The 24,905-nt window shown below is 37.7% G+C and overlaps 1 protein-coding gene across 2 annotated transcripts in view; it reads right to left on the reverse strand.

The window, feature by feature from the left end:
* Positions 1–24,905, reverse strand: part of LOC131663380 (muscle M-line assembly protein unc-89-like) — a 418,894-nt gene that overhangs the window by 195,931 nt on the left and 198,058 nt on the right. The gene's annotated exons all lie outside the window — the stretch shown is intronic.

Consider the following 24,905-nt stretch of genomic DNA (forward strand, 5'->3'; position numbering starts at 1 on the left):
GTTTTGATGATTTCAGCAAGGGGATGGCAAATCTTTATGGACGGTAGTGTATATGAAAAAAAATCAATGCTTTATTAAACAATAAATCATTTATCGTTCGTTTGGAATGACATTGTAACAAAGAAAAGAAACCGGCTGTCAACTATTCAGAAATCGGTAAAGCGTGCCTAATTAAGAGAGCGTGATCACGCCGAGGATCGGTATCGTACGTGGCAACGACTCATGGCAGACTGATCGGCTCGGGTTTGCCTCACCCTCAGATTGAGGGGTGAATCGGTACGGTAGGTTAAGGCTTGCCCGCCGATTAGATGACGACGTGAGTGGTTGCACTCAAGAGGGAAGTCAGAGGGTCAACTCCCTAAGACTCGGTAAAAGCGGCGGAGAGGGCGAAATCACCTAGTCACCGTGGCTTGGAGTATCGTCTTCCCTTTAAAAGGGATATTGCAATGCTCTAGCCTGCTTTTCCTGGGAGGCATCGGCCGGGTATTTTAAATGTGGATGATTATCCTTGATGAGAGCGTGCGGCCGTCTGGCGAACGTTTACGGAACCAACGGATAGTAACGGTGGCCTTACACCTTTAACAGATTTACTTAAGGCTGATTCCACCTCAAATCATGCAGGGCACCGGGTGACCGGTAACGAAACAACATCAAAATACTTGGATAATGTTCTAGGCCCAAAATAAGACTACCCCTATTTTTTCTTTTCCCCCCAAGATGCATAGGTGCATCAATAACGTACTTGAAAGATGCACTTTCAGAAAACAGACTAACAAAAAAAAAATATCGTATTCAATTTCAATCGATTTGCGCATGCTTATTTATCATCGGAATCGAATAAATCTTTTTTTATACGATAGAGAAGTACAGAGCCTTCAAATCTATGCATTAAAATAAATGCACTAATGCATTTCCGAGAAGATTATGCACTTTTTCCAAAAAAATGCATCTCATAAAAAACTCGATTTATTTAAAAAACCCCGCTTTTTTTTGCGCTCATAATTTTTATGGAGATTCTCTGATACGCTACCTTCAATTCGGTATACGTCCCATTTTGGTTTCTACTTCTTTACTGAGAAAAAAAAATTTTTCAACTAGAAAAATTTTTGTGTTGACAATCATGCACTCATACTCGCAAGCTTATGAATAAAGAAGTACAACAGCTTTTTATTGATTATATCACTTTTTTTTATTGTTTGTCTTGTTTCTTTTTACATTCTTTTTCTTTTTAGCCTTCTTGACATTCTTAGGTTTCTTAGAAATTTTTCCAGCTTTAACCGAAACTTTCTTTGTTTTACGTTTCCTTTGATTTTTTTTCTTTTTATTTTCTTCTATTTTTACCCAAGAGTGAACAGCAGTGCGAGCTATGAACGATGTCGATTTACCTTCAGATATCACTGACTTCCACATATGACATCGTTGAATGCCTTCGAATTTGTTTGACACAATTCGTTCTGCCATTTTCTGATTACGAAAGTTTTGAACCTCAAATGCTTCCATATAAATCAATTTAATCAACGTAGTGTACTTTTGAACATGTTCAACGAAGCACTTCGCATCTTGAATGGCTTCAAGTTCAGAACTACGTAAATTATGCACTGTGGTATAGTGCTTCACCAAACCTCCTATACCATCAACAGCACCTTTACCATGTCCAGTCGCAGAAAATAACCATTTCTTAAATATTATTGAATTTTTGAATTCGTGCATTTGAAAGCGGTTTTTAAAATGACTCGCAGCTCCATCAGATACTATACTAATAGAATTGATTGAACCACCATTAATTTCCTCCATTTCGCTAATAATTTCGATAATTTTTTGCATCGCTAGTAAAGCGTGGGAATAATCGTGCTTTAAGTCATCGCTTACTACCACAAAACTTTTTGTGACATTGCCTACATAGCAGACAGCAGTGAAGAGAGAGACTTGTTTATTTACCTAGTGATTGCCTTGAACTGGATTTTTTGAAATCACTGACCAGTTCTCAGCAAAATCTATATGTATTAGCAAATGTTGGGGTTATAATTTTACTCTTTCTTTTTCATTTTTAATTGCTAACAGCTGTACTTCTTTGATTCGTAAATGTGATGTTACTGTAATTACATGATTAGTAAATTCTTCTTTGAACGTAGCGACGGATACTGTTCTAGTTTCTAAGTTTCCTTTATTCCACAGCGCAAACGTTATATTATTATCATTCTCTGTTTCATCTATATGCAAAACGTCAAATGTGACACCCGCAGCACCTGGACACAACTTGCATTCTTGATAGTAACACGTTTCTTGAGGTGCTGGACATACTACAGAAGATAAAACTGTCGAACGTAAACGGCAAACGTCAACACTACTTTTACCAATAAAGTTTTTCAATGCAATTAAGTACAGCTCAAAGTTGGCACAATAAATACATAAGCATACGTCATTCATTGGTTCGATTAGAACATGCTTTGGACGCATGGAATAGAACTTAGATTTGCTAATTTTTATACCCGGATTCTCTTCTTTCAAAGTGTGATATACTTCCTTTAAACTTCGGGTTAAAAAACGCTTGACTTTTTTAACTTTCGTGCCATTTTCTCTTACTGTTATAAAATCTGCTTTATTAGGACTTTGTCTCGAACAATTGAAGTCATCATTCAAATAATATTGCATGACAATATCGCCTGTTTTTTTATCCAGTGGATGACCATTGTACTGCTCTGGTTTAGTATAAATACCTGGATTAGAGATAATATAACAATAGCTATAAAAATAAAACACCCAAAAAAATTGTGCATTGATTGTTATTACATAACAAAAAATTTATATTTTTACCTTGATTTGAAACAATTTTTCTTGCCTTATCAATCATGTAAATAGTAACTTCAGGAAATAACGTCAAAATTTCGAACTTTGTTATCAATGGAACGATAATTGTTAAGAGTTTGATCACCTCTGAAAAACATGAGCAATTACTGAAGGCCTTAGAGAAATTTTCTCTCAATTCTTGAGGGAAATAATCATTTAACTTTTTTACAGGCTCCTCAATAGGTACATCATAAATCTTTTGTAATTTACAATTTGTAGCTTCAGAGAATGATGATACAAGCTCTCTCTTTTTTTTCATAACATATTTTTCAACACTTGTATTTTTTATGTTTCCTTTCTTACGCAAAGGAGATACTGGATTTTCTAAATTAGCAATTATTTTATCATTAAATTCATCCATGAAAATTGAGGTGTCTATAAACTTGTCTTCTTCGTCATTCCCTTCCATTGAAATATTGTCATCTGACATCGTTTCTTCTTCTTTTTCTGCTTGTATTGCATCGCAAGCTTTAACGATACGTTTATAGCAGTTACTACACACACTGTCACTAGCTTTTATATCAGGATTTGTAAATTTTCCTTGTAAAAATACAGCATAGTCACCAATTTTTTGAAAATTCACTTTGTTGCTATTATACATCACTTTAGTATGTACTTTGAAATAATTGGGGCATTTTAATCTTTGCGTAGAATACGTTAACATAGCTGACATGTTGTCAAGCAGAAATTCAAACACGCACTGTCGCTACTTACTGAATAAATGATAAGACTATTTATAAGTATCATGGAATTTGTATACACAAACAGGACTACACACATAAAGGTCTATGACAACAGCTGACATCATAACAAGTCAATACTCGCCGATTATCATGTTATTTAAATGCTCGTGAGTGTGAATGCAAGATAGTCAACATAAAAAATTTTCTAGTTGAAAAATTTTTTTTTCTCAGTAAAGAAGTAGAAACCGAAAATGGGACGTATACTGGATTGAAGGTAGCGTATCAGAGAATCTCCATAAAAATTATGAGCGCAAAAAAAAGTGGGGTTTTTTAAATAAATCGAGTTTTTTATGAGATGCATTTTTTTGGAAAAAGTGCATAATCTTCTCGGAAATGCATTAGTGCATTTATTTTAATGCATAGATTTGAAGGCTCTGTATTTCTCTATCGTATAAAAAAAGATTTATTCGATTCCGATGATAAATAAGCATGCGCAAATCGATTGAAATTGAATACGATATTTTTTTTTTGTTAGTCTGTTTTCTGAAAGTGCATCTTTCAAGTACGTTATTGATGCACCTATGCATCTTGGGGGGAAAAGAAAAAATAGGGGTCGTCTTATTTTGGGCTTAGAACATTATCCAAGTATTTTAATGTTGTTTCGTTACCGGTCACCCGGTGCCCTGCATGATTTGAAGTGGGATCAGCCTTAAACAAGACGTCCCATTTATTTGAAGCAAATCTGAACAAAGTTCCTACAAGTATTTGAAGCATAATCTCATTTCTGCATCTATATTAATACACCTTAATTTTAAAACGATTTTTCGTAACCACAAATACCTTAAAATATGTTATAGGAGTATTGATAAGTCAAAGACGGGAAAATTTACAGTTGACAGTTTGTTTTACCTCTAAAACACTTACGAAACCCGAAATGACCTATAGTACGATAGAAAATGAAGTGCTTACTATAATACACTATATAAAACAATTTTGATACTATATTTTCGCTCCAGAATTCACTATGATTACATATCACCAGTAGCTAGTTTGGCTGCGAATCCTCAAAAACCCAAACTTAGATTTAAAAAGATAGAAATACAAATTATCAGAATATAATTTTACTACTGTCTACAGTCTTGGCAAGTACAACTGCATCGTTGACCCACTATCAAGGTACTTACCGTTACTCTAAAATATAATTGCGATCAGGAAACGAAGGAAAATCAAGTCGAAAGGCACACAGTTATTAGCAAAACATCCGAAACAAGATGATCAGAAAAGTTTTTTTTTTTTTTTTTTTTTTTTTATTTCCACGTTTATTTACAATCTGTCTCGCCGTTTGAGACAATAAGTAAATTTAATTACATTTAGCGAAGTTTACATTATTCTAGTCAGGATACTCCTTTGAGTTTCTGACTTTGTTTTACATTATGATTAAGAGACTATATATTCAATTATATATCCATCGGATTACGTGCTTAATATTTTATGTTTCTTTAGTCTGGTGTTTGTGATGGAAGTCTTGAGAAGATTGTTGACGATTTCGTTAGGATGCTTATGGAGTCTTGCATTATATTTTCCGTAGAATGATTTAATTTCTTCTTTGACTGATGAAACTTGTAGATCATTTCTAATTATTTCGTTTGTGACGAACCATGGGGCTCGGACTATGTTACGTAACACTTTCGATTGAAATCTTTCCATTATTTCAATATTCGAGATTGAAGCAGCGCCCCATAGCTGAATACCATAAGTCCAGATAGGTTTGAGTACCGTTTTGTATAGCAACAGTTTATTTTCGATCGTCAGCTCCGATTTTCCTCCCATGAGCCAGTACATTTTCCTCCATTTCAGTCCTAGTTGTTTGCGTTTACTAAATATATTTTCTTTCCATGTAAGTCTTCTGTCTATGTGTATGCCTAGGTACTTTATTTGATTGCTTTGAGGGATGTATTTATCGTTTAATTTTATAGGTGGACAGGTATCTTTCCGAAGTGTAAACGTAGTATGTGTCGATTTGCTTTCATTCACTGTTATTCTCCAAGAGTGAAGCCATTTTTGAAGATAGTTGTCTATGTATATTTGTAGTATTTCTGATGCTATTTCCGGCTCTGTGTGTACTGTTAAAATTGCTGTGTCATCTGCATATGTTGCTGTTAGAATGTTATTGGATTTTGGTAGATCCGAAGTATAAAGTAAATAGAGTATTGGGCCAAGTACACTGCCCTGTGGCACGCCTGCTGTTATGAGCTGTCGTTTTGATTTAATATTATTTATTTTGATCTGGAAGGTTCTATTTTGCAGGTATGACTGTAGTATTTCGTAGTGTTGTACAGGAAAACATGATTTCAGTTTATGTAGTAGTCCCTCATGCCAGACTTAATCGAAAGCCTGTGCAACATCAAGGAAAATGCCAGTGCAGTACTTTTTTTCTTCGATTGCCTTTCTCGCAGTAAGTGTTATTCGGTTTACTTGTTCTATAGTAGCATGATTACATCTGAAACCAAATTGATGATCTGGGATAAGTTTTCTGTTTAATATAATCGGGTTAATTCTGGCTAAAATTAATTTTTCTAAGATTTTGGAGAATATGGGTAGAAGGCTAATGGGTCTGTATGAAGTCACAAGTTCTGGTGCTTTACCAGGTTTGGGAATCAGTATAATCTCCGCTATTTTCCATTGTGTGGGAAAATGGCGTAGGCGGAGGCATGCATTAAAAATAATTGTAATAAATCTTACTGCTATAATGGGTAACATTTTAATCATTTTTCCGGTAATATTATCAGTTCCGGAGGCTTTTTTATTTTTAATATTTTTAATTATTTGTAATACTTCCTTTATTTTTATCGATTTGATAGGAGTTCTATCTTGAACTTCCGTAGTTTCAAGTAAGGTATCTTCTTCTTGCTCTGTGATAGTTCTTTTATGAGGGGTGAATACTGTGCTGAAGTGATCCGAGAATGCTTCTGCTTTTTCCTCGTCTGTTTTAACCCAATTTCCTGCCGGTTTTCTAATTGGTGGTATGAACGTTACTGGTCTTTTGAGACGTTTATTAGCTTTCCATAGCGAGTAGTCTGTTGCTTCTGTCGGGCTCAGATTTTGGAGATAGTTCTGCATTTGTTTATTTTTTTCTTCATATAACATTTTTTTCAGTTCTTTGGCTGCTTTGTTTACTCTTGACTTATCTTGGCTTGATCTGGTTGCTTGGTACCTTTTTCTTATTGCTCTTTTTTCTCGAATTTTTTGATCGATTTCGCTCGAGTTTCTTATCCTTGTTTTATTTCTGTTACACTTAGTAGAACATTTATCGATAGCTTCGTTAAGAAGTGAGTTAAACGAATCTATGCTGCTTTCTATGTTTATGACTGTTTTGAGGGGAACATTGCATGATATGCGTTCCTCTATATAACGGGTATATTTCTTCCAGTCAACTTTATTATAATTTTTATCTGTGGTTGTTACTTGTGATAATAGTGTGATTAATACCGGCGAGTGGTCTGAGGTTAAGTCTAAGCATGACGATGTTTTAAAGTAATTTTTGCTTATTCCTTTTACTATTGCAAAGTCTATTAGATCTGGAAGCTTTTTAACGTCTGCTGGCCAGTATGTTGGTTCTCCCGTGGATATTGGAGTGTAGTTATTTGCTTGCAATATTTCGTACAGAACTTTTCCTCTGTATGTTGGAGTTGGTGATCGCGATCCCTACCATGGGTGTTTAGCATTATAATCGCCTCCTGCTATAAAGCGGTTTCCCAGTGAATGAAAGAAATCTGTCCAGTTTTCTTTTGTTATTGTTTTATTTGGGGGACAGTAGATAGCTGATATAGTTATCGGTCCATATTTATCCTTGATGACTACACTCGTCGGTTGTAGGTAGGTTTCGGTAGTCTGTGAATGAAAGTAATGATTTATTTTTGTTTTAATTATAATTGCCGTACCTCCGTGTGCTTTATTAAGTGGGTAGTTTGTTATATATACTGTGTAGTTTGGGATGCTGAGATAGTTCTTGCTTGTGAAATGTGTTTCTGATACCAGTATGATGTCTATGTTTTCATGTATTAAGAATGCTTTCAACTCCAGATGTCTTTGCATAAGGCCGTTTGCGTTCCAGATAGCGAGTTTTAAGCTGTTCATTGTGCTATTTTATTTACTAATACTGTTAAGAGATTAACCATAGAGTCCATTCTCTGCATCAGCTGCTCAATCATGCGTTCAAGTTTATTTGTGTTATTGTTGTTATTGTCACCGGAGTGTTTGCTTCGCTCGGACTGGGCATTTAATTCGTCTGTTTCTACTGTTACGTTTTGATCGTTTTGTTTTGATGTTGCTTGAGCATATGTTGTGTTCGGTCTAGTTTTGTTGGCATTTAAATTTGAACTGTTATTAGTATTAGTATTTATTTGAGCTTGTTTACTGTTTGTAACTAGTATTTTTTCTCTTAATTTGGGAAACAGTTTTTGCTGCAGTTGTTTGCGAATCGGACATCCTTTGTAGCTTGCCGTATGATTTCCTTGACAGTTTGCACATCTTACTTCTGCAATTCTTTCCTTTATAGGACAGTTTTCCGTTGCATGTTGTTCTGCACATTTAACACAAATTGCACTTTTGTAACAATAATTTTTTGTGTGCCCAAGTTCTTGACATTTATGGCACTGTGGAATCTCTCTTTTAACATTCGGCGGTTCGAACTTTATCACTGTGTGTAATAGCTTGGTTACCTTGTAGATGTCTTGACTTTTGTAGTCATGTTCGATTTCCACCGCGAATAGAGGTAGTGGAATTTTTGTCACCCGATGTCTAATGTTCCGGATGTTCAACACCTTATGTCCGTATTCTTCGATGGAAGTTTTTAACTCCTCAATGTCAACTGATGGGTGGATACTTCTTAGAATAACTTTGAATCTCTTCTCTTCTTTCCGCTGATAGGTGTAAAATTGTGTGTTTTTTTCTTTGAGTGCTTTGATAATTGACAAATATTTTTCCGAGATTGTCGGCTGGATTTTAACTTTATTTTGTCCAATAACTTTTAGTGTATAATTGTCTTTAGCTATTGTATTTAACATGTTTTCTAGTGGTTTGATATTTTCTACATTGTAGACGAAAAACGGAGGAGATTTGTTATTTAACTTGTTTTCTTCATTGTTCACTATGTTTTCTTCTTTACTTTGATTTTCTTTATTGTTTTGGAGTATTTCGTATTTATTGTTTGTATTGCCTAGCCAGTAGTCGGTTAATTGTGTTTGTTGTCTTTTAAATTTAGTTAGAAATTCTGGACTGCTTCAGCGTCTTTTATTATTTACAGTATTCCATTTTTCAATTTGGTGTTCATTTAATGTTGTTAAATTTTCCCCACTTTGAGTGGCCATTTCGGCCGTTGTTTTGTTTTTGTTTTGCTGTTCTGTTATGGTTATTTTGAACTGTAACTGTCACTTTACTTGATTGGCTGTTACTATGGATTTTCCGGTAGAGCACAGTGGTTTCACGTCTGCTCACCTCAAGGAACAAACGCTGACTGATCAGAAAAGTAAAATAAGATACGAGAAAAGTCAATTCATCGCGATCAGAACGACTGATGATTCGTTTTATATATTCAAAGCTATGCAATACATGCAAGGACCAATGCTGAATTAAAATTCAATAGCTGACTCAAAACAAAATCAACAAGGCCCTTTTCAGTACAGATTATTATGACAAAATAAATTTTTGCTGTATATTGACGAACTTATATCTCCAGAAAATTCCTGAAATGATATACTGACTTTCAGATTGAGAGCGCAGAAGTAAAGAAGAAATATTAAAGCCCTCTGTTGATACTGAGTTACTAGGGAAACTTGATGGTGCTGTTCCTCAGAACATGACAATACCCAATTCATTGAAGTAGCTACAGAAAACAGAAAAACAGACGACTTGATAAACGCCGCTATAGCTCTCATGTCTCCCAACCCGGGCTCTGATTACATGTTACTGATCGATTATATAATCTTGCCACAGACCAAGAAATACCGATCAGTCCTGACAATTTACCAAAAATTGAAGACGATTCTATAACGGATAATGAGTTCCAGATCGGAAACAGGCCTTTTACAAGTAATTCAGCTTCCAAAATATCAGTAACGAAGGCTCGTTCGTTACTATTATTTAGAGGTGAGCAAGTGAGGCGCACTAGCTCATAGCAATTGATGTGGGAAGGGTGGGAGGCAAATCAACAAAAGGTTAATAACTTTATATTTAAACAAATATAATTTCATTAAGCCAAAGTTAAATTACACTTAAACTTCGCAAATACCGCACATTAACAAACCGCATTACACACTCTTTAATCGACTAACACAACGACGTCCTTAACAACTATTACAAAGAAGGAACAAATTAACCATCTAATCGCACTTACAAATCTCTAGAAAATACAACGCGCTTCGCCCGGCAGATGACCGCCTTGACGACGAACCGACTTAAGTTAGTTGGCTAAAAGAGAAAGTCGTCCGGCGAGGGATCGCCTGGACGATTTCTCTTTGCGCGATTTACTGCCCTACTGTCATTAGGGCAGGTAGCCGGCGTGTGTACGCCTTGCTACCCACCTAATGTTAAAATTCGCGAACAGTGCCGTCGATGAAGAGAGAGAGAAAGAGAGAGAGATTAAATTGAAAACTAGACCTTGGTTCTGGAGCGGGAGTCCTGGCTGTGCCCTGCGCACGGTGTTGCAGGTCATCGCTGGGCAACTCCGGCTGCGCCCTGCGCACGGTGTTGTAGGTCGTCGCTGGGCAACTTCTGTCGGCTTCCTCTCGGCCCTCTGTCCTCGGCTGAACTTCTTCGCCGCTGGCTGATCACCGTCCTGCTCTGGTCGACTTCGAAAACCTTCTGAGTCTCTCCTCGACTTACTAGCGTCTGTATCGCTCTTTTTTCTCGCGACCTACAGCTTCTTCGCCGATCTCTTCTCTCCCCACTTGACCTACTTATTAGGCGGTGCGCGACCAACGCGCTAATTGGTTCTAAACGCGCGCCTGCCTAATATTGCGTAGAGCACGCACGCCCCCGACTATTTATCTCTCTCTCTCTAACATGTCTATACTCTCTCTGTCGCCAGTGCAGCCGCTTCGGACCTGCTCGGCCCCGCTCGGCAATCTCCGTCAGCTGAAACAGAGACCATGCATTAGACGTATTCTCAAATGCACCTAACGATAGTCACCGTGCCTTGTCGAGAGAGAGGGGAACTTGGGAAAATTCCGACGAGAACAAGCGCATCGCTTGCTCTCGTCACATATCAAGCTATATAAGCCATGATAAAACGAAAGACAACACCAACAATGAGTCCGACGATAACGACTCATCCGAAGTATAATATGAATTTGGTTGTAGTGAAATAAATAGACCGAGACCAGCTCGTAGTATTATTGAAGCTAGAGATAACTTCTTACTTACGAAAGATAATAATCTTACTTCATTCGTAACAGTTAAAAATTAGCTTTTAAATTCTGAAGATTTTACCCTTCAAAACGAAGGTAGACTTCCACTTCATCAGGAATTGACACTTGATGAGACAAAGATGTAACAAAACAAAACAAATGTCTCATATCGCAGCTTGTAAAAAAACCCGAGGATAACAATAGACTCAGAAATTTTGAAAAGTGTGATAAAACCTTCTAGACATGTGTTTCGCTTAGTTTAGTCTCAGATATAATTTAAAAAAACAGAATTGACGATACGAATTGGAACGAGATCGTCGATCTTCTTAAGATTTATTTTAAAAATACTCAAACTAAAATTCTGATTCATAGAAATCTATTACGACCATCCGACAGTGCCATGAGAAAAGAAGTAGTTCGTAAGATTCATAAGTCTCGAATAAACGGACCTAAGGGTATCATCTAGGCAAAAACCTATAAACATATTCAACAAGACTACTACTGGCTGAACATGAAAAAAATAAATACAGGAGCATATTGGCCTCTGCAAAACTTGCGAAATAAATAAGTTCCGTAGAGAAAAAACAAAACAACTAATGATTTTGACGGATACGCCAGGAACCTATTTCGAAAAGGTAGCATTAGATATGACCGATCCACTAAAAAAAAAGAAAAGACAATACACATATTCTAACAATTCAAGGTTTATTAACAAAATGTAGTAACATTAGTACCACTCTCAAAAACAATTTCGAAAATTATACCAAATATATTTTTTTTAATATCATTTTCATTCACGGCTGTCTAAAATTAATTTTAACAGATCAAGGCGCAAATTTTGTTAGTTCATTAATGAACAATATAGGAAAATCTTGTTGTATAAAAACATGTAATACGACGGCATACTAACCACAATTCAATGTCAGCGTTGAACGGATGCACCATTCGATAACACGGGTCAATATATCTCAGAACCAGAGATCACACATAGTGTACCCGAAGAATTTTGATGCGCTGAATTCGAATCCGAACTTAGAATTTTCCCTATACGTCACGTTTCCGAGATATCCTAACCTAAAAGTGCAAAAATACCGTTTTTGCTATTTTTGAGGTTACATAACATCTTGAATAATTTTTTTTTTCAAAAACGCACCAAAATATCACAAAGGAGTCGTCTTGCCCTTTGAAATCCATTTTTCAGATTCAGGATGGCTTTTTTTTCATCGAGATATCACTGATTGAAGTCAAGTATTTTCACAGTTTCGTAACAACGTTAAAACAGTCTATATAGTATATGTGAGGATACACGTGTATCCACGAGTCGAGACTGTCTTTTATAGAATTTACAAACATGCATAATAGCACTCGATGTGCACTTTATGAGTATAGAATCGTGAAAATAAGAGAGAGGAGAAGTACTTCATTCTCTTTCTACGTCTCTCATTTCTTTCAGTCTCTCGTCTCTCTCCGTCTCTCACTTAATCACTCTCTTTAATTTTTGAACTTGCTCTTTCTTTTTTGCCTTTGTGAGAATTTTCATATGAAAGAAGAAATATTTTCTCGCGGTTTATTTTACAGTGTGGAAAGCGGAGTGATTAGCCGGTTGGTTGGTGACGTTTATTGTCGCGCCAATGAGCAACTTACTTTTTTTTCGCTTTTGAGCTGTTGGGAAGTCCGGAAGTATTTCAGAAGTAGTGCCCTTTTTGTAAACAAGAAAGAAAGGCAGACAGAGATAAGACAGTAGAGAAACTTTCTTTTCCGAACTAATTTTTAAAGAAATAAATTAAAATAATTAAACTCTCCGCCAATCCTTCTCGACTTGTCTGGTGTGCGTGGCTATAAGTAGTTCTTTAAATGCGCTTTATATTCAGTCAATGACATTAACAAGAAGTCGGAGGAGAATTCTCTATCCCTTGTGACTAAATAGCTTAGATAGAATACTATAGACAAGAAGTAGAAATGCAATTTTGAGACATTTTACAACTGCAAGATCAATGCTCATCAGATACGAGAAATGGAGAAAAATTACAATATATAAGAACAATACCTACCTGTCTGCTTGCTCTGCCTGTGTTATGCTATTAAAGCATAAATAGGCAGAACAAAAGAAAAAATTTTGATTTTCACTTTTTAGTTCCAAGTTTTTTTTTCGTAATTGTACGCCAGACTAGTAAACAGGAATTTTACTTCCTCTATTGGACAATGTATATGTATATTAATTTTGACAAATGTAATTCAGCTATATCTACTCTAGTAATAATAATAATAATAAAAATAATAATAAATAAAATGATAAATAAATATCTATTTTCATGGTGAGAGGTTGGGAGGTACCCGTCCCAACGTTAAATAATGATGATCCCGATCTTGCGAGTTGTAAAGGGAGAGTCAATTATCAGAATTAAAATCCTACCCGCCACTCTATTTACTAATTATTTACGAGAGAAAAAGCTGGCAGGAATACTCAAACTATTCACTAACCTGTCTAGCGTACAGGTTGCAAAGTTTGTACACGAGAGAGCTCGAAACTTGGGAAGGAAGAACACGCAATTAATTTGACTGGCAGTTAAACAATAAAAATGCAGCTTATTGCCGGGCACTTAGAAAATAAATTTAAAACAAAAATACAAAAAAAATGAAATAAAATTTTCCTGAAAATAACGTGTCTTCAATGGCGTATGATCATGGCAGTGCGCTCGAAGAGAGATTAGCCACCACGGATTGGCACGAAAGCACGCTTGCTCAGCAGTGAATCTTCTTCATCAAACCTCGAGTACTGTAGAATGCATATAACTGTGGCATTAAGCTCACTATTGGCACACAGAAACTCGGATCTACTACACCCACGAAACATATATTCGATTAAGGGAGAAATAGCGAGAGAGAGAGAGAGAGAGAGAGAGAGAAAAAGAGAAAGAGGGAGAGAGTAGCTCACGCTGCCGTCGCTGGCCGTTGATTCCATTGTTGATCTTGCTCCTGCTTCTGCTGGTGTTTTTCCGAGGCATTCGCAGCAGCAGAAAATGCGCCGATGGAGCTGCTACGAAGACAAGGTGCGAATATGTTCACCAATACGTTGTCAAAGAATCATAAATATTGTAGCAGAGAGAGACATCCCGCATGAAATACTAATATCTATCCGGCGTCCTGAAAGGATAAAAGTGAGCGTACGGCGATACACACTCGTACCCACACCGCGCTGGCTCCCTTAGGGCTCCCTGCGTACGTGTGGGTGTACGTACAATGCGGACTCTTATGTGCGTTTATTCACTTCTACGTTGCGCCATACTTATTCTATCTCTTCTATCTGCTTTCTGTCTCTCCATTTCTCTCCTTACGTAAGTTTTCGCTTTCACAGTTCGCCAAACTTCGCGCCGTTCTTTACACTCAACTACATCGATTAGCACCTCAAATCAAAACAAAATGGGGCGGGGCAATAGTATCCTCAAAAATTAATCGTTTAGGCAGGTATTGTTGACCATGTTTCAATCGATCCTTTTAAAACCACATTTAGTATTAGGCCAAAAAATTAAGTACTTCATTAGAAAGAACAGAAAATATTATAAAAATACATTAATGATCAATGAAATTGTAACAGAGAAGAACGGCTTTGTCGATTCTTCCATTGGCTCTTACAATCATCTATTCCTTGAGATCAAGGTAGTTGACCTCGGGAGCAGATCGAGAATTTACGTGATAGTTACACCACAGGAACATCCGGTAAGTACTACCTGCTGCTCGTACATTCTCTCGTTCTCTAAAAAGAGAGAATTTCCTCATAAAATTTAATTTACTTAAAAAGTGTCCATGGAGAGCATATTGTTATTTATTGTATGTATCCATGGGCTCGAAGCTCGTCTATGATTGGGTTTCGAGATAACACGGTTCAAATACAAGTCAAATGACGGATTTCTTGATCACGATTATTTGTCTTTTTGGATTATTGGGTTATTGTATGGTTCAATAGTTCTTTTGAAGATACTCGTAATTGGATTTACACCGCAACTGTCTTATCGGCGTTGCTTCAATAGTCATTTTTCAGGATAGTTGAAGTTCTATTGCAATTGGCTAGTTGGTGTTCTTCAACACTTCTTTTCGGGACAGTTGAAGTCCATTCACAGGTTGGAGGTGATTATTCTTCAACATTCTTTCTCAGGATATTTGAAAGTCGGTCATAGTTGGAGGTTATTATTCTTCAACAGTTCTTTTTACAAAAGTTGAAATCCGTTTGAGGTGTGATTGTTCCTTTAGCATTTATGTAGAAGGTTAGAATTGACTAACCACACTAACTTAACAATAGCACTCCGAGTATAAATACAATGTTATACTAATACATAACCATCAGATTCCACGCGTAATAGCGTTTATAGCTGGCGACGAAAACGTTCTCATACGTGAACTTGCTCTGGCAAAAAGGTATTAGAACGATAGACCACCAATTGAGATAACTTCGAAAACTCGAGTTTGTAATAACTGTATCTTAATAATCCGTCAAGAAATCGAGATTTTTGTCAAGAACACATCGCATTCAAGATTAAATATCTTATCTCAGTCTTTTTATAAAACGTGTCTTATATGTCTAGATGATATTCATAGGTTGTCATTGAAATTTAGAATTGATATTTTTGTTAAGAGAAACATATATGATCCCAAAAGGTTCGTGTGCTGCAGGCGTCACTTTTATGAAACAGAATTTTTATTGCAAGCTTCAACTGAAGGGCTAAAATATATTAATAGAGTACACCATATAAACGGCTAAGAAACTGCATTATTTCTTACAAGGGTTGCATGAATAAGTACAATAAAGTGCTAAACTAAGATATGAAGACGAGCATGATGTGAACGATGAAGAGTTTTAAACACTCTACTACTTAACAAAAGAAAATTCAATGATCTATTTTCTGTCTGCGATCCAGTTCCCGTATCAGGACGCATAGGTATATTAACAATACCAACAAAATCTTCTGTACTTTTAATGTACTCGTATATTAAGTCACAATCTGAGTGACGAGTTTTTATTTTATTATTTGATCATTCTTCTAGACAGACAACGAGTATGACAATATATATAGTAAGATAATGGTTATTTACAACATTTTACCATGAAACTATCGGTTCTTTAAAGATACGTGACACCATTTGCATATCAGTCATACAATCTTACACTTCAAGATCCGAAAGATATAGACTTATATATATAGATATCTAATATAATATTTATATATATATATGTATTTATTATATATAGATTCCACTTATCTTGATATTGAAAAGAGTTATTCCTTCTAAGTTTTAAGGTGTAACGAGAGCAAGCATTGCGCTTGTTCTCGTCGGTATTTTTCCCCAATTGCCCCTCTCTCGGCAAGGCACGGTGGCCAGCGTTTGGCGCATTTAAGAATGCGCCTAATGCATGATCTTTGTTTCAGCCGACGCAGATTACCGAGCGAGGCCGAGCCGGCCCGAAACCATTAAGTTGACGACAAAAGTACACTAGTGGAAAAAATTAAGGGATCAAAAAAAAATTCCATTTTTTGACGTTTTTTAACTGGCTGTATTTCCCTTGAAAATGGTCGTACTGGAATTTTAAAAAAGTGTTTTAAAGTTTGAAATTTTTAGTTTTGAGATCTCATAATCAAAAAATTTTTCAAGCAACATGTTCTGCTTAATCCTCATGAATACCAAAAAAAATTTCTTTATGAAATTTTTTCGGTTTTTTTTTTTTAGTCTACGAACTTGGAAAAAATTGTTCTAACTCAGCAACTATATGGATCGGATAACTTGTTTATTCAACTTTGATTTTCATTTTTGAAAAGTTCAATACCACCACCTCTTGCTGAGATATCGAACTTTGAATGGAAAAAGATCTTTTTGTCTTTAACCATCAATATCTCAGCAACCGCTGATTGCACAAAAAAATGAATTTAAGTTTTGAAATCTTGAATACATTTCCCAAAAAACTGTACTACTGTTTTTGAAAAAAAAATTTTTTTTTATTCTTTACATTAATTTGAAAAATCAAGAAAAAAGGGTTATTTGGTGGCTTTTGGGATAATCAAGCGCTAAGTTGGAACTATCGAGAAAACCAGAAATGTTAAGCATGTCTTTTACAGTTCAATATGCCCACAAAAATCCTACAAAGTTTCAATTCAATCGATCAAGCTGTTTTTTGTTTTATTCAATCGAATTTTTGAAAAAAATTAAAGGATCACATTTTTTACTTTAAATGATCATAATCTTGAAAAACAGGCAAAAAAGATTTTTTTTTTAATTTTGAAACATTTTTTTTAATGACTCCAAAAAATTTTTAACAAAAACTACCGCTGGCATCAGCATTACCAGAAGCGTACCACATGGAGTTTGCCCGGTCGGATTTAAGCTTTATGTGTGTGTTTTTTGTAGGAGAAATGAGACCCGGAGGCTCGTCAGTTCCTCCGCAGTTAATGACTCCAAACTCATTCTCCTAAGAATATGTGTGTGTGTGATGAGGAAAAAAATTTTTCAAAAAAAGCATTTCAATTCTCTTAATAACGGGTATTGCCACCCGTATTTTCAATAACGGCTGCCAAGCATTCAGTCATATTAATGCAGCGGGAAATCTGGGGTTGCGGAATGGTATTCCAAATTTGCAGAAGTGCACGCTCTAATGCGGCCAAGTTTACAAATTTGGATACTCTCTGCGCAAACGACGACCCATTATGTCCCATACATGCTCGATGGGGTTAAGGTCTGGACTCATTGGTGGGTACCGCAGCAATGTGATGACATGTCGTTCTAAAAAGCGTCCGGTGATGTTGGCTATGTGTGGACGTGCATTATCTTATATTAGAATAAACGCCCTCTGATGTTGTCGTCTGCGCAGTACAATCGGTCTCAAAATTTGGTCAATGTAGCACTGAGCTGTGAAGTTTTCAGCAGAGGTGTTCTCCAACTTCATGAAACGCCGCCCCAGACAATGACTGATCCACCGACGTAGGCAACAATCGGACGAACAAATTTCTGGCGAAAACGTTCTCCACGACGACGCCAAACAAGGGGACGTCGGTCGCTCCCATGAAGGACGAACCGGGATTTGTCAGTGAATAAAACATTTCCCCATTATCTTAATGTCTAAGCCCGATGTAAATTAGTATATGCTAAGCGTGCCCGGTGATGTCTCGCTGTCAAAAGGGGTACACAATTAGGATGTCGTGCATTTAACCCAATTTCGCTTCGGGTTAATGCTGATAGCGGCAGTATTTTTTTTCAGAATTTTTTGGAGTCATTAAAAAAAAATGTTTCAAAATTGAAAAAAAAATTTTGTTGCCCTTTTTTCATGATTATGATCATTTAAAGTAAAAATTGTGATCCTTTAATTTTTTTGAAAAATTCGGTTGAATATAACAAAAAAACGGCTTGATCGATTGAATTGAAACTTTGTAGGATTTTTGTGGGCATATTGAACTGTAAAAGACATGCTTACCATTTCTGGTTTTCTCGATAGTTCCAACTTAGCGCTTGTATATCCCAAAAGCCATCAAATAACCCTTTTTTCTTGATTTTTCAAATTAATGTAAAGAATAAAAAAAAATTTTTTTTTAAAAATAGTAGTTCAATTTTTTGGGAACTTTATTCAAGATTTCAAAACCTACCTTCATTTTATTGTGCAATCAGCGGTTGCTGAGATATTGATGGTTGAAGACAAAAAGATCTTTTTCCGTTCAAAGTTCGATATCTTAGCGAGAGGTGGGGGTATTGCATTTTGAAAAATGCAAATTAAAGCTGAATAAACAAGTTATCCGATCCATAAAGTGGCTGAGTTAGAAAAATTATTTCCAAGTTCGTAGACTAAAAAAAAAAAAACTGAAAAAATTTCATAAAAAAATTTTTTTTGGTATTCATGAGGATTAAGCAGAACGTGTTGCTTGAAAATTTTTTGGATTATGAGATATTAAAACTAGAAACTTCAAACTTTAAAACGCTTTTTTTAAAATTCCATTACGACCATTTTCAAAGGAAATACAGCCAGTTAAAATGCGTCAAAAAATGTGGAATTTGTTTTGATTCTTTAATTTTTTCCACTAGTGTATATGTGTTAAAAAGAGAAAGAGAGTTCGGGACGTGCGTGCTCCACGCAAGATTAGGCAGGCGCACGTCGCGATCCACATTAGTCGCGCGCTGCCTAATAAGTAGGTCAAATGAGGAGGTAAAGAACGAGGAAGAAGCTTTCGATCGCGGAAGCAAACGAGTGACACAGACGGTAATAAGTCGATCAGCAGTCAAGATGGTTTAGTCGGTCAGCGGTGCAGAGTTGAGAGTGAGAACAAAAAGGTGAGCCAAACGTACACGCTGCCAAGGAGCCGAGAGGAAAAGAGGACGAGTGTCTTATCCCAGCGGCGGTTACAATCACGACGCTCTCAGGAAGCTCGATTATAGTACGCTTAGCAAAAACATAGATGATGAACATAATGCACCATATGGCCAGCCTCGCGGCTGGCCAGGTCACTTTGTACGAAAATTTTTTGTCAAAGTGGCGGACAGTAATTGTCTTCCTCAACAAAGAATGGAGACTTCTCAAACAAACAATTCGTTGTTTTAGGAGAAGATGTCGTAAACTTCTCTTTCCTGTACGGGCATATGCAAATGCAAATGCTGAAGTACAAATTACGTCACCGATTGCCCTCGACAAGCAACTAATGCTAGTCGACCCGAAGTGAATGCAATGTATATTTGAACGGAGACTTGCAATCACAAGTGCGGATGTGTGTACCTTCACGTGGTGGGGCTGAAAACGCTGTCTCTGTAAAGAAACAGTAGGCAAAACACACAACGCTTGCCCTTAGGGCAAATGGCCAACCGGCCAAATAAAACAAACACGGACCATGACAACACGTGGTGAGGTGCGGCCTGTAAACGCCCAAACATTCAACGGGGAGTCTACCACACCCCAAGAGCTCAACTCGAGCCCAGAAAAGCCAAAATCCGGGAGTCACTTGAGGGGAAATCTCTCGGGATTGTGGTACCGCGCGCCCTCTTAGAGGACGGGAGACCGCTCCGGGAGCTAGTTGCAGAGGACCAATGGTCCCGGCAATCCGAATTTAATTCGGGTAGATCAGAAATTACTCCCTATCGACTGGCAATTGGTAGGTGGGTAAAGAGTCGTGGCCGTGGTCATAGCAGCCACCCAAAGTTCTTTGCTTCGAGCTCCGGGAGTAAGACCCGACACCATTGTGCGAGAGAACAGTCCATTGGGCCGAGTAACTTTCGATGACTAGAACGCACTACGTATGCCGAAACTCTTAGGAAAAATATTTCCACAGAAGGGCAGCATCCTTCCTGCTAAGGAATTATTAATCCCTAATAGTTAAAGCAATTTTACAATTGAAAGCGAAATTAGTGGCTGTCAGTTCTCTTGGAAAGCGAAAACCATGCACTAAATGTCCATCAAATCCAGTGCTGCTAAAGGTGAACACTGGCTAAGACGACAGAAAAGGTGAAAACCCGACATGCTCAATCAAATGCTACTTTGGTTGCAATTCGTCAAACACCTAACCATGACCAAGACGAGGTTTGATTAATATCAAACCTAGCGTGAAGTTAAACACGCCGGAACATTCTTAAGTAGTATTAAGTTATATTATAACCAAATTAGTTTTAAGCAGTTAAATATAATTTAAGCAGTAAGTTAAGCAGTAGTATTAAGAATAGGATTAAGAACAGTTACCAATCAAAAATCAAAAAGAAAAATTAAAAATAAGAAAGAATTATAGATTTAAGATTACCAAATCAAATAAAATCAAATAAAATAAATAAATCAAAATAATTAAATGATCTAACAAAAAGTTAGAAAGCTAGAAAAATAACTAGCTCAATTAATTGTAAATATAAGAGCCATGGAAAACCATGGAGAAACCCGACAAGGTAACAATCGAAGCTCAAGTCAAACGCACAAACATACTCACTGCTTGCACTCGAACGGCACTCGCTTAATTTGAACGCGCACGTTAACCTGAAACTAGAATCGAAAGCCACACTCCAGAATCGCCAGCAGCGATCCCAAAGGAGGAAATATATAACTAGACATTGCGTTGTACCTCGAAAGCGATATGGTCAACTATTCTAGGTTTAGAAAGGTGAGAAAACATAAGCGGGAGGCGACCGTTGAGAAATCAGAGCACTGCTCTAACACTCCGGCGTCAACTCAGTTTCCTTCGCAACCAAACAATTTTGACGAGAGCAGAGACGATTGCCCACCAGTTAAGAGGTTTAACTTGAACGCGCAACAAAACCCTGAACTGGGCCCGAAACTGAGGATCATACAATTGAACCTCAACAAAAGGTAAGTAGCCAACGATGAGCTCGGAGAAATCATGACAGACAAAAATCTTGACATACAGGTGGCACTGGTGCAAGAATCATATCACTGGAATAACGCGATTTCAGGTATGGGCTGTGTCGCAGCCATTCACGGAGTCAAAAAAGGTGAAATGATTCAAGCTGCGATACTCTACAACCTGCACAAGGTCACTGCTAATAATATTCCTAATCTGTGTGACTCCCACTGTGTTTGTGCACAAATAGTCGGAACCTTTGGTGAAGTTTACTTCATAAGCGTCTACTGTCAGTTCAGCCACAGCAGGAAGACCTATCTTGACAAACTAGCTGAGACTCTCAAGTAATTGAAAGGCAAAAGAGTCTTAGTTGGAATGGACGCAAACTCCAAGTCAAAGATCTGGTCTAATACACAGGATAAGAATGGAACAGTCATTGAAGAATTCATAGACCAATACGGGCTAATTGTGGACAACAGGAGGGACCAACTTCCAACGTGCCGTAGTACGGGGGGTAAGATGGATATCGATGTAACTTTACATACATCAAATCCGTCAAACCTCTTGGCTAGCTGGGCGGTGAAAGAATGGACCACCAGTGACCACATGCCCATAGTGATCGAACTGGATTTTTCCTCACAGCCAGCCAGACTTATACGAACCGAAGAAACATTAAAACCAAGGTTGAATACGAGAAAAGCTGATTGGGAGAAATTCGGGAGACTTTGTAAATTCGAGAAAGAGAACCTATCTAAGCTCCCTTTAGAAACCCCTAAAGATATTGAAACATATGTTTCAAAATTTGAAGAGGTTCTAATAAGGGAAGCAAAGGACTCTATTCCATCAAAAATGAGAAGAACGCGCTCTCAACCCTGGTGGAATCCTGATTTGCGAAGTAAGAAGCGAGCGATACAAAGACAACGCGAAATCACTGCTCTGAAAGACAAGGAAGGACCGAATATAAAACAAAGGAAAACCCTCCAGAGATCACTTGAAAAATTGAGTCAAATGAATTCCATATATGCAACGGCTATTAAAAGAGCCAAAAGCAATAGCTGGCGAGACTTCTGCACTATTGAAAGCGAAAAGAATGCTTGGGCGTATCCATACAAACAAGCATCTAATAAAGTCAGAATCTCAAAAGCGATGTGCACGGTTAACCGTAATGGTTCAGATACAAAAGACTGGAAAGAAAGAAACATGGCTCTACTAGAAGAATGAATGCCTGATGACAACCCAAGCTGCGAAAACGATGCACATGCAGAAATTCGCAGAAATATGCGGGAGGTTCCAGTAACCGGCGACGCAATGCCTTTCCTAACAAAGGAAGTTGAAATGGCCCTTAGAGCGAACAAGGCAGGGAAATCACCAGGCAAAGACAAAATAGAGTCAGAGATGCTTGTTAACGCAAAACCATTACACCAGGAACTGACGCAACTTTTCAACGCCTGCTTAAAATGCGGAGTGTTCCCCAGAAGATGGAAAAGTGGAATGCTAATCACGTTACTCAAAGGGGTTGAAAAACCCGAGAACGAGATTAAATCATATAGACCCGTATGTCTACTCCCCATAGCGGGGAAGACACTCGAGAGGCTTGTGATTCAAAGAATATCCAACATTCTAAACAGCTCGGACTGGTCTTCGGACGATCAATTTGACTTTAAGGCAAATAGATCCACAGAGGACGCTATTAGAAGACTACATAAAATAGTAGAAGAGGCAGAATCTGATCCGTCGACCAAGTACGTAGCCGCTATTCCACTGGACGTCTCAGGAGCATTCGATGCTCACTTTGAAGAAACACTGAAAACAGTGACGAAGGGGTGCCCACAGGGTTCAGTTTTTGGACCGGTATGCTGGAACGTCATTTTTGACAAACCACTCCGGGCATTCAGGGACGCAGGATACAAAGTACTTGCCTATGCAGACGATGTGCTTCCCATCATCAAAGCGAAGACACGCATTGATCTTGAAAGACAAGCCCAAGAAATCATTAATATAATGACGAACTGGTGCAAGTCTGACAAAATGAAGTTGGCAGTGTAAAAGTCAGCACTAATATGGATAAAAGGTCAATTAAACGAGAATAGAAGCCCTACAGTCAAAATTGGGAAAGACAACATTAGATTAGAAAAACATTAGACAAAACAGTCAAGTACCTAGGAATCACGATTTCGAAGGGCTTCCGATTGGAAGAACACATTCGAAACGTGGTTCAAGACTGCAGCAACACCTACGTGGAGCTAGGTAAAATAGCAAAAGCGAACTGGGGCCTGAAATTCAATTCTATGAAAAAGATATACAATGGCTTCCCACTATCGAAAGTTACATATGCCGCTGCGGGCTGATGGCAAAGGACCAACATCAAACAGCAATCTGCTTTAGAAAGATTGCAACAATCGGTTCTTTGCAAAACACTCAAAGCCTACAGATCGATCTCTCATGAAGCGGCGCACGTGCTTGCAGCCTCCCGACCGATAGCTCTAGAGCTTGACGCGAGAGTTGCAAAGTACTGCGTCAGGAAAGGGAAGTCGATTAAAATGCACGGCATCCGAATTAAATCGGAGGAACTTCGATCGGGCAGACTAAAAATCTCGAAAGCCATACAACTCATCAACGATGAAATCGAAAGGGTATGGCAGGAGAGATGACAGTCAGCCACAAATGGCAGGAGAACGTACTGCTATTTCCTAGCAATCAAGGATAGATAAAAGAAGAGGTGGATAGATCCCAATCGCTACACAGTCCAGTTCATGACTGGACATGGTGCTTTTAAGTCATACCTCCACAAAAGAGGATTATGCGAAGACCAACTGTGTAGTTGTGGAGAAATAGAAAGCGAAAGTCATATTCTCTTGAACTGCGAAGATATAAGGGAACTAAGAATGCCATTAATAGAGGCCGTTGAAGAGGAGGGCCATACATGGCCATGCCCGGAAACAGCCCTAGTATCTAGCAGGAAAAGAGAAAGCGTAGAAAAATAGTTACTAACTATGGTAGAAAGACGCCGCCTCTTACAAGGTCCCTAACCAAAGGACATAAACTCGCACAATAACCTAATTTTTAAACCTACACAAGCGTATAAGCTTAAAAATTTGAACTATAATTTGAACATTGAATTTCAGAAATAAACTCTCAAGTTCGACAATTTGAATGCGAATTACCCTATTAAACCTGATATCGAAGTTTTGAATTGAATATGTGGCATGACCGGCATGAATATTGAAAACTGCCTGGGAATTCGCCTTGTCGGCTAGACGAAACCCCGCCCTGACCTAAAAGTCAAAACACTAAATCGAAAGAGCAAATACCAGTATCAGCCAGTCATAAAAGCCGCTCTTTTGAAGGCGGAATCCGACGTTGGGATGAAACCGGGAAACAACCTTTTCGAATGACAGATACCCACAAGCATGAGCGGGGATGACCGAAACGCAATGGGAAGACGTACCTAGGTACGTAAAAACGATGGACCTGTGAGTCGTGGGAGAAATCCCTTAATTCAGGTACGCAGGGTGGGATGTTTTCGAACGCGAGCCCAGGAGGGGAGGCTTAGCTGGTTGATCATCTTAGGAATCTCCTCTGGCTGTCCTAGCTGAGTCTTTCTTCTGACATCCCAATTTGGGTTGGCCTCTGCGGGGTAGTGGTACCAGGTCAAGCAAATCTTG

Source organism: Phymastichus coffea, unplaced genomic scaffold (assembly GCF_024137745.1).
Source record: "Phymastichus coffea isolate CEN01 unplaced genomic scaffold, Cenicafe_Pcof_1.1 PCOF00034, whole genome shotgun sequence".
In the NCBI taxonomy this organism is placed as follows: domain Eukaryota; kingdom Metazoa; phylum Arthropoda; class Insecta; order Hymenoptera; family Eulophidae; genus Phymastichus; species Phymastichus coffea.